General features: G+C 34.2%; 1 non-coding gene across 1 annotated transcript; it reads left to right on the forward strand.

Annotated features, from left to right (window-relative positions):
* Positions 1-911: 911 nt before the first annotated feature.
* On the forward strand, positions 912-1,017 carry LOC119871394. The gene has a single exon (XR_005357491.1). It is a non-coding gene; the product is annotated as a U6 spliceosomal RNA (small nuclear RNA).
* Positions 1,018-9,792: the final 8,775 nt, after the last annotated feature.

Raw genomic sequence — 9,792 nt, forward strand, 5'->3', positions numbered from 1 at the left:
AAGGCAGTCAGACCTGTTCTTAATGAAACACTATAACAGATTTTGTTTGGTTGGTTTTTCTTTACATATCAGAGACCCTGACAAAAGAGAAATCCTGACATAAGCTGTCCCATCAAAAATAGGAACAAAACTTTGCCCCTAGTGGCATAGACACAGATTGGGCACAGCCAAAAGGTAAGTTATCAGTCCCAAATCTTGACTGGGAAACAAAACAAAACAAAACAAAACAAAACAAAACAAAACAAAACAAAAAACAGTTTTTTTTAAATAATAAAGATATTAGAAAACCAGGTTTATGCATGTAGAAGTACTGAATCCCAAATAAAATTAACTCATTAAACTCAAACTGAGAAACTACATAAAACTAGTCTTTAACAGATCCACATGACCCTTGCTAAAACAAACTCAAAATGTTCTATAAGGACAGCTGCTTAATCTAAGACACATGTATTATAAGTTTTCACAGAGGAAAATGCCTACTGATTTGACATCCACAGGCAAAATCTACAAAACATATGAGAATCCATTAACAGAAGATAACACAAACAAGAGAATTGCTAAAAATTTAAAGATGATGAGGATTTTATGATTCAAACTTCTAAAGAAAAAGTAATAGAATCTATAAAATAACAAGGGGATTTTAAAAGAAATGCCAAGAATAAAACAGTAGCAGTAAGCTTGGAAAATGTGATATTTAAAGAAAACACTAGATAGACTAGAAAAATGACCAGGCTGATTTACCACATGGAAGATAAAGTTAAAAAAAAAAAAAAAAATTAGAACATGTCATGGAGGAAAAAGAGTGAGTGACAATTTAAACATTTAAAAAATTAGGATTATGGAGACTTGAGACCATCACTTCCACCATGATGGAATAACTGGTCCTCCTACAATAAAGAACAAGAAAATAGGTGCTCCCTTCAGCAGCACATATACTAAAATTGGGATGATATAGAGAAGATTAGCATGTCCCCTGCACAAGAATGGATGCAAATTTATGAGGTGTTCCATATTTTTTTTTAAAAAAGTAATGAGAACATAGGACAAAATATGTGAAATGTATGTTTTCAGATACCAGAAAATAGGCAGCACAGGAATGATTCCTAAGAGAAGGAAGATACCTCGAGTCTTAAAATCAGTCTAGCTTTCTTCAGGAAGCACTTTCCATATTGTGATGCAGGGAAAGCTCATGGAAACAGACAATAGTAGCTTGTCTGTGTTCAGTCAGACACACACATAAAGGGGGCTGGAATTTGAGGGGCAAAATACAAAAGATAGAAGATAGCTAAACGCAAGAGTTCCATAAATTTTCATAAAGCTTCCTTTGAATCTGTTGTTAAACACAAAGCATGGCATGACTAGAATGAAACTAGTTTTCTACGGGTACTGTGTTGGGTGGGGAGAGAGTGGTCCTGAATAATTCCTAAATGATCACATGTTGAGATAAGAGATGTTTAAATTCTGATCATCCATAGTGCAAAGAAATAAATACCTGGGGCATTCAAGAGAGACCGCTAAAGGTTTACACATTAATCAGCAACAAATAAATAAACTGCTAGTCAAAACAAACTTCAAGAATCTTTAAAGGGTAGAGAGGAAAAAAAAAAAAAGAAAAAGAAAATTCAAAAAATAAAACTTACAGTGCCCATTACCCAAACAAAAGATTATTAAATACACAAAGAAGTAGGAAAATGTAACTCATAACCCAGAGAATAATCAGTCAATGAAAACTGATGCAGATGACAGAAATGATGGAAGAATAACACAAGATATTAAAATAGCTATAAACCTGCTCAAAGACCTAAGGACAAACACAAACACGGTGAGAGAAATAGAGTATATAAAAAGAATCAAATGAAACTTATAGAAATAACACCCAAAATATTTGAAATGAAAATTTAACTGGTTAGGGGTTCTTGGTACCTACATCTGCACAGAAAAGTATCGAAATTTGGTGGTTTAAAATGACTCCAGATATTTTCTTCTCTCCCAGGTTCTGTGCATCAAGAATTCAGAGAGGGCTCAGTTTGTGGTTCTGGTCAAGAGAACTCACGAGGTCATACCCAGATAGTGACTGGTGATTAAATGGTAGTGGGTAGGGCGGAGGTATTGCAGAGGCAGCTGAGGGATGGCTGACATCTCATTTCTTTGACCACCACCTCCAACACACAATGGTGAGGAGGCAGGAGTAGGAAAACCACCATATATTTTCCATATATACACAGAAGCAGGAAAGGACACATAGGAGGCGCTTGCCCACAGCAATTCTGAAATCCAGCTGGAGATAGGTGCCAGTTCCTTCATATGTTATTCTCCAGGGCTCTTGGTTCTGCATTTTTGGCTGTTTGTTTTGCCCTCTGAATTATTATTTGCCATAGTGTTTGTCACTGTGTAGTTGTCTCAGCTTGCCTCCTTCCTACAGTAATTTGAAGATCCAAAGGCTTCTTTGCATTTTTTACTTTCTCTGACATTTTCAATCAAGTCGACCTAATCCTTTTAAAAACTCTGTGGATTTCTTATGTTTTGGTTTACAAGCCACTGCATTAGAAAGTGGCACATATACAAGTATACTCAAGTATGTTTTTCCTAACTTTGTGCTCTCTGAAAGTCTGCTGTAGAACAACCAGAGCTTAGATTCTTAAAAGTATCTGTGTGCAACACATGGGACAGATAAAGCATTTTTTAGATCCTTTGGTCTTTGAAAAGAGTCTGTAAGACACGATTTCAAAATTTTAGGAGGACTTAGTAAGGTACAAACTGGATTTAAAAAATTCCTCTAAAGCATTTATTAAGGTGAGTACATTTTGTTTTTTTTGTTTTTGTCACTGATATTGCTGTTCCTTTGTTTTTCTAGCTGTAGATATAGGGACTGAGAAATAGTCTTATTTTCAAATACAGAAGATAATGGCTATTTTTTTTTTTATTTAAAACTTATTCTTTAGCTCATCTCTCTCCTCTTGAATTTTATCATATGGAGTAAGAAGAGGCTATGTGAAATCTTTGATATTCTGGCTGGAAGTTTTAACCAAATCGAGTTTCCAGGCATTTTCTAATTTCTACATTTACTGCAGTTGACAGTGCTGTTAAATTTCTATGACTACATACTTCCATCAACTCCAGTGTTCTCCTTGCATTCCTTTAAGCCCTCCCTGAAAATCTTCTTCAGGCTCATGAGGTGTCCACTAACACTCTCCTCGAGATACTTTATTATTCCATTTTGAGCCTCTCACAACCGTCTTCTTGACACCAGAACCCATGCCAGAATTTTTAGATATTTGTTAAGACAGTATTCTACTTCCAGGAATAACTTGTTGTTGTTCTGCTTAGCTATTAGTGTGTAGAAACCATCTCAAAACTCAGTCACTTAAAACAATGATGTTTTATTATTTTTCACAATTTCTCTGAATCAAGAATTCAGAAAGATCTTGGCTGGACATTTCTGTCTCAGTCATTCCTTTGGAAGCAATAGGATGGTGTAGAAACAAAACAGTGTGGAAGAACTGAAGTAGCTGAGGGAATGGCTGGCCATTCCTGACTAAATCTTCTTGTAGTCCTAAGGCCTCCTTCTTAGGCTCTCATACTTCTGTTCAGTATTGTTCTATGACATGGAAATAAAAGTCTTTAGGAGAATGAATGATATTTATTTGTGGACAACATAATTACATAGGAAATTCAATGAATCTACCAAAAAACCCCATAAAAGATCAGTTTTGGGAAATTATATTATTGAGATGTCAGTTACCCCAAATTTATATATAGCTTTAATGTAATCTATCAAATTCTAGGAGGAGGGACACCTGGGTAGCTCAGAGGTCCAGGGTCTGCCTTTGGCTCAGGGCATGATTCTGGATTGCCAGGATCAAGTCCCATGTCAGGCTCCTTGCATGGAGCCTGCTTCTCCTCCCTCTGCCTATGTTTCTGCCTTTCTCTCTGTGTGTGTCTCATGAATAAATAAATAAAATATTTAAAAAAAAGTTCTAGGAGGTATGTGTTAGAGATTGACAAGCTATTGCTAAAATTTATATGGAATATATATTATTATTTTACTAATTATATATTAGCTTAAACAAATTTGACAAAGATATATGTACATGTCAAAATAATTTATAGGTATAAGATAGTCTTTCAACAAATGGTGCATTAAAAACTATATACCTGTACTAAAACAAAAAACAAACAAAACCTTTACTCTCACCTCACATGGTGCACAGAACTGAAATGGATCATATATGCCACTGTAAAAGTATAAAATTCCTTGGAAAAAAGCACAGAAGAAAATAGCCACAAATAGGCCAAGATTTCTTAGATAGGAAACAAAGTACCCTAACTGTAATAGAAAACAAAACCAAAAACATAGAGAAATAATATTCCTAAATAAGAGAACAAATCTGACCCAACAATATATAAAATGGACAAAGGATTATGTCTAAGAGGGATTTAACCCAAGAATGAAAGTTTGGTTTAATGTTCAAATTCTATCAATTAATTTTCCATATTAATAAGATAAAGCAGCACAAATTATATCTCAAACAATGTGGGAAAAAAAGATCTACAGCATTCGACACCCATTGATTTAAAAAAAAAAAAATCAGTAAACTAGAATACAAGAAAGCATTCTTATTATGAAAGGTGGAATATAAAGCAGTATTTAATGGTGAAAGACTGAATACTTCCTTGTCAATATTTGGAATCAGTTAATAAGAACTGGAAATGACCTCCAGCTCACTGAAAATGCATCCTGATCAAGGCTGCTGTGCCTGATTTAGCTTCTTGCTCAGGAGAAGACTAATGTGCACATGGGTACCAGGTATTCACTGCTCTGATGAGTGTATTCTTTTCTAACCCAATCAGAAAGCAAAAATAGTATGCATTCAAATGGAATGCCAAAACACATACATTTGTAGCTTTGCCCAGAACTACGTTAATTCTCTCATCCTTTGTCATGACATAATACAAAAGGCCTGGGCCATCTAGACATACCATTACATCTGTCAGACCATGTTCATGCTGATTGGTTAGGACAGCAAGAAGAGCAAAATCCACACAGGTAAAATGTGAACATAATTTTCATAGCAGCTGTATTCATAACAGTTAAAAACTGTGAACCCAAATTTATATCTATGCCCAAATGGGTGAAAATACAAACATTCAATGTATTAATTTTTAGCAATTATAAGGAATAAACTACTGATACACACAAAATGAATGAATCCCCCCCCAAAAAACCTAAGCTAATGGAAAGAAGCCAGACTAAAAAGAGGGCAAAGTATATTAAACAATTTTTTATGAGTTTCCACAACAAGCAGAGCTACTTGATGGCAAATGAAACCAGAACTTGGTTGCCTAGAGATGGAGAATATCAGTTGCCTGGGAAGTGACACAAGGAATCTTGCTGATAAAATTGCTCTACACTCACACAGATGTTTGGGATATATCATATGGAATTGGGAAAACTCATGAAACTTCACATTTAACATTCCTTTCACTTTATGCAAATTACACATGCCTCCTTAAAAAGCGTGATGACTGTTATTTTCTAGACTAATATGTCAAATGCTATAACTATAAATTTCTGAAGAGATAGAATTGTACAATAATTGATTCTTCCTCCTTCACATGGCATATTAGAAGACTGACTTTTTAAAATAAAACTTTTTAAAGAGAAATAATTCCTTTGAAGTTAAATAAAGTATGAAAACAATTCACCTTAACGAGATTAAAATACTTTCATTGATTGAGTACAGTTAAGTATTATCTTGCCAAAATGCAAATTTTCATAGTTCCTTTTCAATGTCTCTGGAGGCCCCCTTCACTTTAAATGTCTAATTGAGGTAATAAAGAAGACAATATTTTTCAATGTGTTTTGCCAAGGCGCTCCAATAAAATCCACAAGTACTCACAATCAATATGTTTAAAAGCTAATTTGTGATTTCTCATCGATAGTTTATATACAAACAATGCTGCTCCTCCCCCTAATTTAACATAAATTTAGGCCAAAAATTCTGAGCAAGCAAAAATAGTCAGATAGCTTCTTTCCTATGTTTTTAATGGAATATTAAGCAATTCCCAAGAATGTCTTTATTGCTTTGGTGTCTGTTCGTTCTTTCAAAGCTTGCTTCTCCTCCTTCTATTAGGTTGCCATTATGACAAGCTTTTATCATTTACTCCCTTTTACTCAGAGCTGCATTCATATTTTTCTCTTAATTTACTTGGTACTTGGAAAAATAAGGAAATGTTTGTATGGTAAAGGAAATACTGTTTTGAAATCATCCACTGGAGTGGAAGCTGCAAGATATTTAACATCTAACAAATGTTCAAATACCAACAGAATGAAGAGTAGATTTCAAGATGGTATTTCCATCACTCTTCTTCAAATCATTTATCTTCTCTGTCAGTACTGACTGCATCTTTCTGAATGGCATATGATAGACACTTTAGATACATTGGAAGACTGACAAAACATTTAAGAAGAATATTTAGCTAATCCATTATTCTTAGTAAAATAGACAGCACATTGTCCATATGAAAGTTTAATGGATTAAAAAAAAAAAAAAACTTTCACCATCAGAATAATAAAACAAATAGCATTCTGTTTACCAAAAGATGCTAGTTTAAAATCTGGACGATTTATCTTAAAAATAGCTCAGGGTAGACAATTTCATTGTTTTATTCTCAATTACTTTGTTTTTCGAGTGCAGGTGTTACATCAACTCAGTGAAACTGAGCAAAATATATAATTTAAGAGCCAGAAAAGATGCTAGCTCATCCACAGCATGGAGTTTCACCTAAATGTCCACAGGAAAGTTTGAAGGTTAAGTCTGCATTGCTGTGTAATTCAAATAGGTTGTTTAATTGAGTAATTTAGCCTTTTGGGTTATTCTGCATTATCTAAAAAGAAGAATTTTGGAATTATTACGATAATAGTGTTAGCTAACAATTACATAGAAAACCCATGTGTGAATATAACTTCTTCAACTTATAAATTATTGGGTAGAAAATATACAAAATCTTTAAGAGCATATTCTGTGTATGCAGTGATTTCATGAATGTTTGTTTGTCCATTGCAGTGAAACCTCTATGTAGAAAGGTATATAAACTTTTGAGTTGCATACCAGCTACTCGACATTAATTTGATTAAATGACTATAATGGAGAACTAACAGAAAAAATATAGTGTTAATGGTAGCCATAAAAATGATTGGTTTACAATTCTGCGGAATTTATGAGTATGCTCTCTACGTAACGTGAAAGAGAGGGCATGAACCCAAATAGCATACATAACTAGGAGACAGGAGCTCTGCCAAATGCATACAATCTTTCAGGAAGATGCTTCTTGTTTATCCATTCACAAGATAAGCAAATCTTGAGTTAAGCACGCACGTTGTGCTAGTACTACCCAGTGGCACTAATTAAGAATCACATTGCAATTTGTTTAAAAAAATAACAATTTCAAATTCAACATGAATATAAAATAGATCAAGCCAAGATACTATAGAAATATAGAAAGGCCATAACTGAAGGAGTCTGAAGGGAATGAAAAGGGATTCACAGAAATGTTAGTGATATCCACTTAAGTACTTATGACTAACAGAGGAGCCACACAGTAGATCATAAGATCACATAATCATAAAGATCATAGATCATAAGTTATTAGAGCATTAGGTCAATCAATTGATCAATCGATAAACAGCATTTATTATCCAGATATATGCTTCTTACTCTGGAAGGTATGCAGAGTAATGTTATAAAAGCACTCTAGTGGTAATCACTGAACTGAAGAAGACAGTGCAAAAAATGTGTCTGAAAATATTTTAAAATAGTATTAAAAAAATTAAAACTTAGAACTGAAGCCCATTCTGTTTGGTTACTAATCATGTAGCAGAATGATAATGTAGTATATACATTATTTGACACATTAAAACAAAAATATCTTTATCTATTTGTGAATAAATTAAATCAGGTCATCTCTGAGTTTTTTTTTTTTATTAAAGAAAAAAATAGTCATACAGTTAACACATTTAGACATGGAAAGAACACATGGTTCTTTGAAGAAAAAAGGAACACTAGAGATGGTGATGCCTGCCCATTTATTGCAGGCCAAACTAGTGTTATCTGTATACTGACACTTTATAATGTTGAAATAATTGAAATAACTAGCACTGGATAAATTTAGTAAAGAAAACAGCCTTTGGTTTAATTTTTTGGGCAATTCTATAGAACTATATAAAAGGAGCCAGGCTGGTTAGCATTGGAAAAGAACAATAGAGAGGCCTTCTTACTATGGAAAATAATGCAAATTGGTTGAGTTGAGCACTCCAGAAAGATGAGAAGAAAGATGTTATTTTTGCTGAAACAGAGAACGTATAGAAACAATGAAAAAAGATGAGTAAATAGAGGTGGAGAATGCAGAAAGGCAATATCTAGTTAAGATAAAATTAAGAGATCATAAGCTTCTATGAAATTGCACTCTAAAATTTTAAGCCCAACATTTGGAACATCTTTCACAGATAACAACACACATCTTGGGATATATTTAGCCAGCTTGATATTCACCCCAAACTGGCAGGAGAGTAGGTCAATTCCAGGTTTAAGTTTGAATATTTTTCTCTTTTAAGAAACAAAAAAAGCACCACTAGAGAAGAGTAGAGCAATTTTTGAAGCTTCTCTGCAGAGTTCATATGCAATTACTAATTTATTCTACTATCACCACACACTGCATGTAACTACCTTACATTAATATTGCATTTCCATATTGCCAATCTTACAACATGCTGCCTCCCTGTCTCCCAGTGAAAATATGAATCAATAAAAAAGTTTCTTTCAGGGAAGAACATCTTCTTTTGAGACCAACAGATATGTGTATATTTGATTATGATAAAGAAGCCTCTGAGAAAAACATGAAGGAACTAAGAATAGTCTAACTGTTCTTTATAATATAGAATCAGGAATTAGAGAAAATAGTGCAAAATAACAGAGGAGGAAGTCTCGCAATGTGGTGGAGACTGGAATCCAAGTAGAAAATGTGCCAAACTCCCTCATAATCATAAGATCAGAGGATAATTATTTGAGGAATATTTACCACTCATTTTACATTGTTTTGCTCACACACTTGCTTTCCTCTGCTCCTTTTATTACTCCGAATGTCTCTATAAATAAAAGTGCCATAGCTGCAGTATCTGAGTAAGAAAGGAACAAAAAAAGTAAAGGACTCTGAACATACTCGGAAATGGACACTCAGCTGAAAGAGAACAACAGAGCCACAGATGATTAAACATAAGGGCAAAGGATGCTATTTTCCTTTGAAAATGGATTGAATGTCATATTAATATTCTATTGCTGTATAACAACTTCCCAAATCCAGCAATTCAAAAAACATAAACGTATTCTTTCACAGTTGCTCTGTGTCAACTATCTGGCCCAACATGGTCGCTCTGCTTATGGGTCTCACATGGCTATAATCAATGTGTCAGCCAGAGCCACTCTCATTTGAGGGTTGGGTCCTCTTCAAAGCTTACTCAGGTCATTGGCAAAGCTCAGCTCCTTGAGGTTACACAACTGACATCACTCTTTTCTTTCTGGCTGTTCACTGGGGGACATTCTCAACTTCTAAAGCCTGCCTCTTATTTGAATCTCTGAGTTCCTCATCAGACCTCTCTCTCAGAATTGATTGATTGATTGGCCGATTGATTTTTAAAGATTTTATTTATTTATTCATGAGAGATTCAGAGAGAGAGAGAGAGAGAGAGAGAGAGAGAGAGGCAGAGACACAGGCAGAGGGAGAAGCAGGCTCCTT

This window comes from Canis lupus, chromosome 3 (assembly GCF_011100685.1).
Source record: "Canis lupus familiaris isolate Mischka breed German Shepherd chromosome 3, alternate assembly UU_Cfam_GSD_1.0, whole genome shotgun sequence".
Lineage (NCBI taxonomy): Eukaryota > Metazoa > Chordata > Mammalia > Carnivora > Canidae > Canis > Canis lupus.